This window comes from Primulina tabacum, chromosome 8, assembly GCF_025594145.1.
Source record: "Primulina tabacum isolate GXHZ01 chromosome 8, ASM2559414v2, whole genome shotgun sequence".
Lineage (NCBI taxonomy): Eukaryota > Viridiplantae > Streptophyta > Magnoliopsida > Lamiales > Gesneriaceae > Primulina > Primulina tabacum.
Window position 1 is genome coordinate 7,901,628 of NC_134557.1, and position 8,227 is coordinate 7,909,854.

Here is an 8,227-nt window from a genome sequence, read left to right on the forward strand (position 1 = left end):
AAAGAAGCGATTAAAATTTGAAAACCTGATATCTGAAATTAATCGATTCACAAGTCGTCGATATTTGAGACTACATAATTTGAAGTAGTTCATGTTAACACATCTTAAAATTACAAATAAAAAACGAATAACAAATTAGATTCGTCTAAAGATTGTTGATGTATATTCTCCAAGAACACCTTCATTGGATATGCAACATGGTGCTCACAAGATAAGACAATCATCTCCCAATACACGACTACCAACTTTTGATAATAACACTACAGATTACAAGTTACATAACTAGAAAAATGAAGCAAAACCTCTTTTGAAAAGAAAGAACAAGAAGTTCAAAATGAATGTAAATATTTTTCTTTTGTTTGATCTTCTCAAAATTGATGTTATGTTATCTCTCATGGTTCATGGTGTTAATTCATTGAGATAGATTGATATTTAAGTCATAAATCTCTAAAATATGATAAAGAGACACTTTTTGCTATAAAGATCATGAAAACTGGCAACTATTGGTAAACAACGTTGTCCATACAACTCATTACCTCCCCTGACGTATGAAACTATATTTCGAGTTTCATAGACTTCTTACCTTAATTTCCATTCATTAAAATTTAAATTTATCCAACAAATATTATATGAAAGTAATAATTATTTTAATGATTAGTATGATCTTGGTCAATGATCACAATTTGTAAGATGATACGTTTGATAAAATATTTTCGAGTGTTCCAAAAATTAATTACTATTTTTCTTGTTTCAAATTTACTATGGAGACCATTCATACTGTAGATCCAACTAGGGCTGGCAAAAATCAGAAAATTCCCGACCCTTCCTAACTTTCGACCCGGACCCGACCCGAAATTTTCCCGACCCGAGTGGTCGAGATTTTTCCCGACCCGCTCAGAAACCGGGAAAGGGATCGGGAATATAGGAGATACCCGACCCGACCCGAATATATTAATAATTTTTTTATTAGATTTAAAAAAATAGGAAATCCCCACTTTCAGTTTCAGGACCCTATCCAATTTCATATTTTCACACAAATACATATTACGCACCATTCTTTCTAAAAGCCCTAAACCCAACCCACCGCCCCTTTTCCTTCTCCCGAATCCGACCGTCGCGTCGTCGTGAATCGGTGCTCGACCGCTGTGGGTTACAGCTGAGGTCTAGACGTATCCTGTAGCGGCCTGAATCGAGAGAACCTTGCTCCATTTGAGCAGCCCCGAGCCGATTACACGAGCCCTGTTTTTTGCGTGAGTTTTGGCTGTCTTCCTCGTGAATTCTTGCTTGTTTTTTTGTTAGTTTTTCTTTCATTTTTTTGTAAGTATTAGCATGTATTCGAAGTTCTCAGATTCTTGGGTCGTATTTTGATTGGTTGGGTGAGTTTCATTATTGTATCGTATGATCTGCATATGATGTGTATTTTACATCTTATTTTTCCTTGAGATTGTAGTTCCCTGGTTATTGACTTGCGTGCAGATTCCTCATGAATTACGTCATGCTGATTGCCCTTGAAGGTGGAGTGTGTCTTGTTAATTTGACATGATGTCATTAACTATGGATAAGTGATCACCAGATTTGTTATGATCTTATTGGCTTGCGTCCATTGTTCTTTGAGCTTTGATTATTATTCACTCACCCTTAAAATTGAATTGTGAATGAATTATTTTGTTCGCTAATATTCTCTCTCCAGCCCATTTGTTTTTATGTGATGCTGGTGCTATTATATTTTGCATCGAGAAACATCATCTTGATATCGATTTCTTTTTATAATCCACGATGGTAATGATTTGGGCTGGATTGTGCTTTGATATATCCATTTGATTTCTTGCACCCAATGAATTGACTCATAACCGTATAGATATTTTGACCATTGGGAATTAGTGTTTGATTAACTCTAAATGAAATCTTCCATTATAGTTGTGTAGCGAGAACTGATGGCTGTGATTTACGTCAAGTTCTTGTGAGGAGTTTATTAGTTAATAAATCCTCGTAACTTTACATCTATTTCCTACTATATGATGGCATTAGTTGATATGAATACATTATAGGTGTCATTTCTTCATAAACAGGATCATAGAAATAATTTGTGTGACTGTCAGCAGTAAGTGTTCCCTATCTAGATTCGATGATTTGAGTGATAAATGACGAGTCAGGAAAATAGAGATATTCCTAATATATAGATGTGTATTTAGAATTGTGATATTAATTGAAATTTTGTTAAGTTAGAGATTAGTAGAAATCGGGGAAGCTTGTGAATGATTTATTTCTAATTGCGCATTAGAATTATTTGAATTGTTTGTTTGGTTTACTTTGTTCAAATATTTGTTTTTTAATGCACTAGAACTTATGAATACATTTATAGACAACTCATCTTTTTCTTTTATTACTGATTAGGTGAACATGGATGCATCTAGTGGAAGTAGTAGCCTTCCTTCCACCACTCAACCTAAAACATTATCTCCACCCAAAACACCTATCATCCAAGAAGAAGTAGTGGATGTTGGAGCTAAAAGAAAAAAAGTAGCGAACGTGTGGTCACATGCCAAGAAAATTGTGAGAAAAAATGACAAAAATGAGGTCATTGCTATTGTTGCTGTCTGCAATTATTGCAAAACTGAAGTTCCTGCCCATAGCAAAACACATGGGAATAATGGCATTGATGGGCATGTGAAGAAATGCAAAAAAAAAATCCTCATAATGTAGTGAATTCGACTTCTTCTCAACCTATCTTAACACAATTGTCCATGAATAATGCTTTGACACCCCACATCTTTAGCCAAAAAAAGCTTGATGATAAGGTTGTTGCATTTGTTGTTAAAGATGAGATGCCGTTTAGGGTAGTGGAAGGGGCAGGGTTTATAGAGATGATGAAGGAGGCTCAACCCCGATTCAAGATACCTAACCGAAAGAAAATTGCATCTCTTGTGTGGGATTTATATGCTGTGGAAGTGGCTAAGATAAAAAATGTCATCCGTGATCAAAGGGTAAGTATCACGACTGATACTTGGACCTCGATTCAAAATATCAACTATATGGTAATCACTGCTCATTTCTTGGATGATGATTGGAAATTGCATAAGCGAATAATAAATTTCACCAAGATCACCTCTCACAGAGGATATGACATCGGCAAAGTTTTAGAGACATGTTTGAGTGATTGGAGGATAGACAAAGTTTTTACTATAACAGTTGATAATGCTAGCACGAATGATAAAGCAGTGGAGTACATGGGAAAAAGACTAAAGGAAATGGGCACTCTGTTATTTTATGGTAAGTACTTGCATTTGAGATGTTGTTGTCATATTATAAATTTAACTGTCAAGAGTGGATTGAAGTTTCTTAATGAGTCAGTTGAGTCTATTAGAAACTGTGTGAAATATATTCACTCTTCTGGGGCAAGGTTGGACCAATTTAGGGAGTGTGCTATCCTATTGAAGATGGATAAAATGTCAACCGTTCCAATGGATGTGCCTACAAGGTGGAATTCCACCTATAAAATGCTTTCTGTTGCATACGAGTTTAAGAAAGTGTTTGGAAGGATGACAGAGAATGCACAATTTGCTGAATATTTTGAGGAGATTGATGGCTCAGAGAAAAAAAAGAGAGTGGGGCCTCCCAACGAAAAGGATTGGGAAAAAGCACAAGTCTTTGTCAATTTTCTCAAGAGGTTTTATGATACTACGTTGCAACTTAGTGCTAGCAAAACAACTACATCAACTTTGATTTGGGAGGAAATAGTTTCAATGGGGACCGTCATTAACGAGACAATGCTTGACATCATAGATCCTTCATTGCAAGAAATAGCTATGAGAATGGAAAGTAAGTTCAAGAAGTATTGGGGTAATCTTGAGAAGGTGAACAAGCTTATTTTCCTAGGTCATATTCTAGATCCTCGTTATAAACTTCAAATGATTGCAATACATTTGGGGGATATGAAATTGGATGTTACTAAAATACAATCATTTGTTGATGGTTTAAAGAATTATCTAATGGATTTGTATCATGCATATAAAGGCATTTCACCTTTTGATACTTGTAACGAGATTGATGATGGTGACGTTGACAGAGAGTTGATGGAAATTTATAAGAATGATCCCGTTAAATTGAACTATCATCTGAAAATGTTATAAGTAAGAAAATCTCAAAATCAAGAAAAGATAACTAATGAAGTGGACAAGTACTTGTCGGATCCTTTTGTGAAATGGAGCTCAAGCTTTGATGTTTTGGAGTGGTGGAAAGGGAATACAACAAGATTTCCAGTATTTTCAAAAATTGCCAAGGATATTTTTGCAATCCCTTCATCTACTGTTGCTAGTGAGAACGCTTTTAGCCTTGGGAGGAGGGTCGTGGATCCATTTAGGGCATCATTGCATCCCAAAATGGTGGAAGCACTTGTGTGCACTAGTGATTGGCTTAGAGGTGAAAAAATTAACTTATACAAAGAACCGACAGAAGAAGAATTAAATTTTTATAAAGATTGTGAAGAAGTGGTCACAAGTAAGTAAATATTTAATTTTTTAGTATTTTTATGAATACTTAAATTATGTTTATGTTTTATAAAGATCCATTTAGTACTTTTTATGAATACTTAAATTATGTTTACTTAAATTTTTTAGTACTTTTTATGAAGCACTTAATTGTTATTAAGATCAAAGTTAACAACTAAGTAATAGTGGGACATAAAATTTTTTTAATATACAAGTGCGGAAACGTAAGATAATAAATCTGGTACATTTGTCAGTGTAATAGTACAAATCTTGCACAACATTTATTTAACTTAATTAAAGTTCAGTCGCTATGTCAAGTACTGAAAATCACTCTACTCTAAGTCCGGATCTCCACGCTAATTCTGAATCTCTCATCCTCTTCATGATCCTGTCCTGCCCCACCTGTTGTCATGCACACATACAAAATAAGACAACAGCCGGATAACTCCGGTGAGAAATACATCCCAGTATAAACAATGTATACATGCAATCATATACACAATATAAAAGCATATAGCAGATATTCATGACATGTACCGAATCAGAAACATAAATCAATGTCACGTAATGAATCACACTCAGACTCAGACTCGACTCAATCCTAATCTAGGGATCCCGGTGTCTGGATATCGACAAATATATCGAATCTCAGTCGATAGGAATGAATCAACTCCTAAACGACATCGATATAATTCATATATCCAGTGTCTGGGCGAATCAGCCACGGAATTGGCGAGTCAGCCAATGACTAGGCGAATCAGCCACAGAATTGGCGAGTCAGCCAATGACTAGGCGAATCAGCCAGTGCCTAGGCGAATCAGCCAATAGCTAGACGAATCAGTCTATGACTCAATACATACATTGTCTATGAATCAATAGACCACACACATCAATATCATTAATGGCAAATATCACTGCAATAAACTAAAGTATGTGATTTAGGGAAACTCGAGTCAAACCTCACTCGAGTTGTGCAATCCCAACTCAACATTAATTTATACCTTTGTCTTCGCGGTCTGACGAAGTCGAAGTCTCGAAATCAAATCTGTCCATATCAATCTGAAATACAATATCGCATAGGCACAATCTCAATATGCAACTCAATTCAAAATCTATTCTGATCAATACTCAAATCAAACATAATCTGATCAATATCGAATCAAGATACAATCTAATCCATATCGATGATATTACGATATAATCGAAGTCACTACTGAATCTGATCAATATCAACCCACTGATGTTTCGACGGTATAACAATACAATCTCAATAACCCCAGCAATATCAACATCACATATATAATATCACGAGGCATAATCGATATGAATACAACTCATAACCCCAGCGATAATATATTATAATCTCAATTCTGATATCAAATCGGTCTAATCATAATAAATCAACCCTGAAAATTCATAACAATTTCATACGGTATCTGTTCTTCGATCCGGTTTCGATTATACAATGTCTGATATCGCAAGAACAACATATATGAATTCTATCCGATTCTGGCAATACCATAATTTCAGGACATATCGAAACGTAGTACAACTTACGTCCAGTTGTAGCTGTCGTTGCTAAGAACTCGGTACTGCGTTCGGATTCAAATTCTGATATACGGATCACACGAAATCACCAATCTATTATACGAGGAGGCTTGAGGGATTTTCAGAGAATTTGGCTCGCTTCTTTGTTGGAATTCTCGAAGGAAGAAACAAGAATATCAATATTTATATATCTTGCATGCAAATGATACGTGTCTTTCTCAAGATTCGTTCCAATCCTCTCGCGCATATGCGCGCTTTATCAGTCGCGCATATGCGCGAGACCTACGTCTCGGCGCATCATCATCTTGACAGCTCGCGCATATGCGCGACTTCACCCCGCGCATATGCGCCCAACTCTCTGCCTACCTCGCGCATGTGCGCGGCTCACGTCGCGCATGTGCGCGAAATGTTCTGTTCCAGCTTCTTGGCTACTGGACACCTCGCGCATATGCGCGCCCTCACGCCGCGCATATGCGCGGGGTCTTCTGCCAAATCCGCGCATGGCTCGCGCATCACGTCGCGCATGTGCGCGAATGGCACACCCTTGCACATAATTCGCGTCTTTTCTCACCTTTCCCAGTCCACTCCGTTCCGTCTATAATCACATCAATTACTCGAGAAATCATTCCAGATTAATCTCAGATTACTGTAATCAAAATCTCGGGCATTACAACTTGTGTGCACTAGTGGATGGATGTTTATGTTCAATTATTGATCACCTATTTGTAATTGTGAAAATGCTCGCATGATTTTATTTAGTCATTGATGTTCATGGAGAAGAATGTGGCTCAGTAAGTTGGAGCGAAGTAAGTTCATGCTTGGTATATATTTATAGTTTTGTGTAATGGTAAGTAGGTGCTGGGTATATTTCTTTTTTAAAAAAAGGTTGGTGCTTGATATATATTTATATTTTATATTTTTAGATTATGTTTATATAATATATGTTGTTTGTAGGTACCCTCATGCACACAACAAAGTAATGCATCCCTCAAGTGTAAGCTCCAAATGTCTCGTGGTGGAAGAATAATGGATTAATGGTAAGAATCTAATATTTTTTTTTGCTTGGATACATTTTTATATTTAGATTGGCATGATATGTTATGAAGTCATCTTGACTTTAAAAACCTGATGCTAAAGACTCAAAGTGTGTATGTTGTTTGCTCATATGTTATTTAATTGAATTATGATTTTGTCATTTTTTTTCATCAACTTTTAGATGAATGATTGTTCGGAACACACTCTTGCTGAAGACCTGTGGGACTAAAAGTTTCATCCTCGTGAAAGTTTGGATGAATGATTTTATTAGGAGGCGAAAGTTGCATATGACGACAATCGGGCTTAGGGGGAAGAAAATGATGCAAGATTTGAGTTTACTATACTTCGCAGGACGTCCTAGACGTACGGAGGAATCAAAATTAGGCGGATGATGTCCTTTGCAATTGTTTCTTTCTTGCTTTAGTATTTGAATGTCGGTTTGGACAGATGTTTGATGTTTCTCAACCTGTGATTGCTTTCTCAGAATGGAAATAGTAGTTTGATAGATGATAGATAATTTTCAGATTGAACATTCCTGTTACATTTTAATTTGAACATACAATTTCGGCACTTGGTTGCAAAAATGTTCTGGTTTTTGTTGCAAGTTTTCATGAGTGAATCCATTGGAACCATAACATTTTTAAAGGGTTAATTTGATGAATCATTGCATTTGTAATTTAATTAACCAGAGAAAACATCAACACTGACTTGAGAAGATGCAAGTAATGAAAATTATAAAAACAGAGATATTTTATTTCAATAGCAATTTAGTACAGAAGATGATACTCAACAAAATGATACAAAATTATATTGAATCTTCTAAAACACAATCAGAATACACGCATGACAAAGCATTCTCCTGATCAGAAGTGTAATCCAAGAATTGGGAAAGGAAGCCACATCTCTACTCAATCTCTTATGCTAGTTTCACATCTTAAGGCCTGTGGTTTCATAGTTTTAGGTTCCGAATTTTTTAAAAAATATTTATCGGGATTTTGTCTCTCTTCCCGACCCGATCTTGAACATTCGGGATCCCGAACATTCAGGTCCCGATATTTGTCGGGTACGAGATCGAGAATTTTTTTTTATTCCCAATTATTATCGGGACGGGGATCGGGTTAGGGGGTTACGGGACGGGTCCCTACCCGATCCCAGCC

At 36.2% G+C, this 8,227-nt stretch overlaps 1 long non-coding RNA gene across 1 annotated transcript; it reads left to right on the forward strand.

Moving 5' to 3' along the window:
* Positions 1–977: 977 nt before the first annotated feature.
* LOC142553547 (uncharacterized) lies at positions 978–8,227 on the forward strand. The gene is made up of 4 exons (XR_012821958.1): positions 978–1,250; positions 2,395–3,270; positions 6,990–7,072; positions 7,252–8,227. It is a non-coding gene; the product is annotated as an uncharacterized LOC142553547 (long non-coding RNA).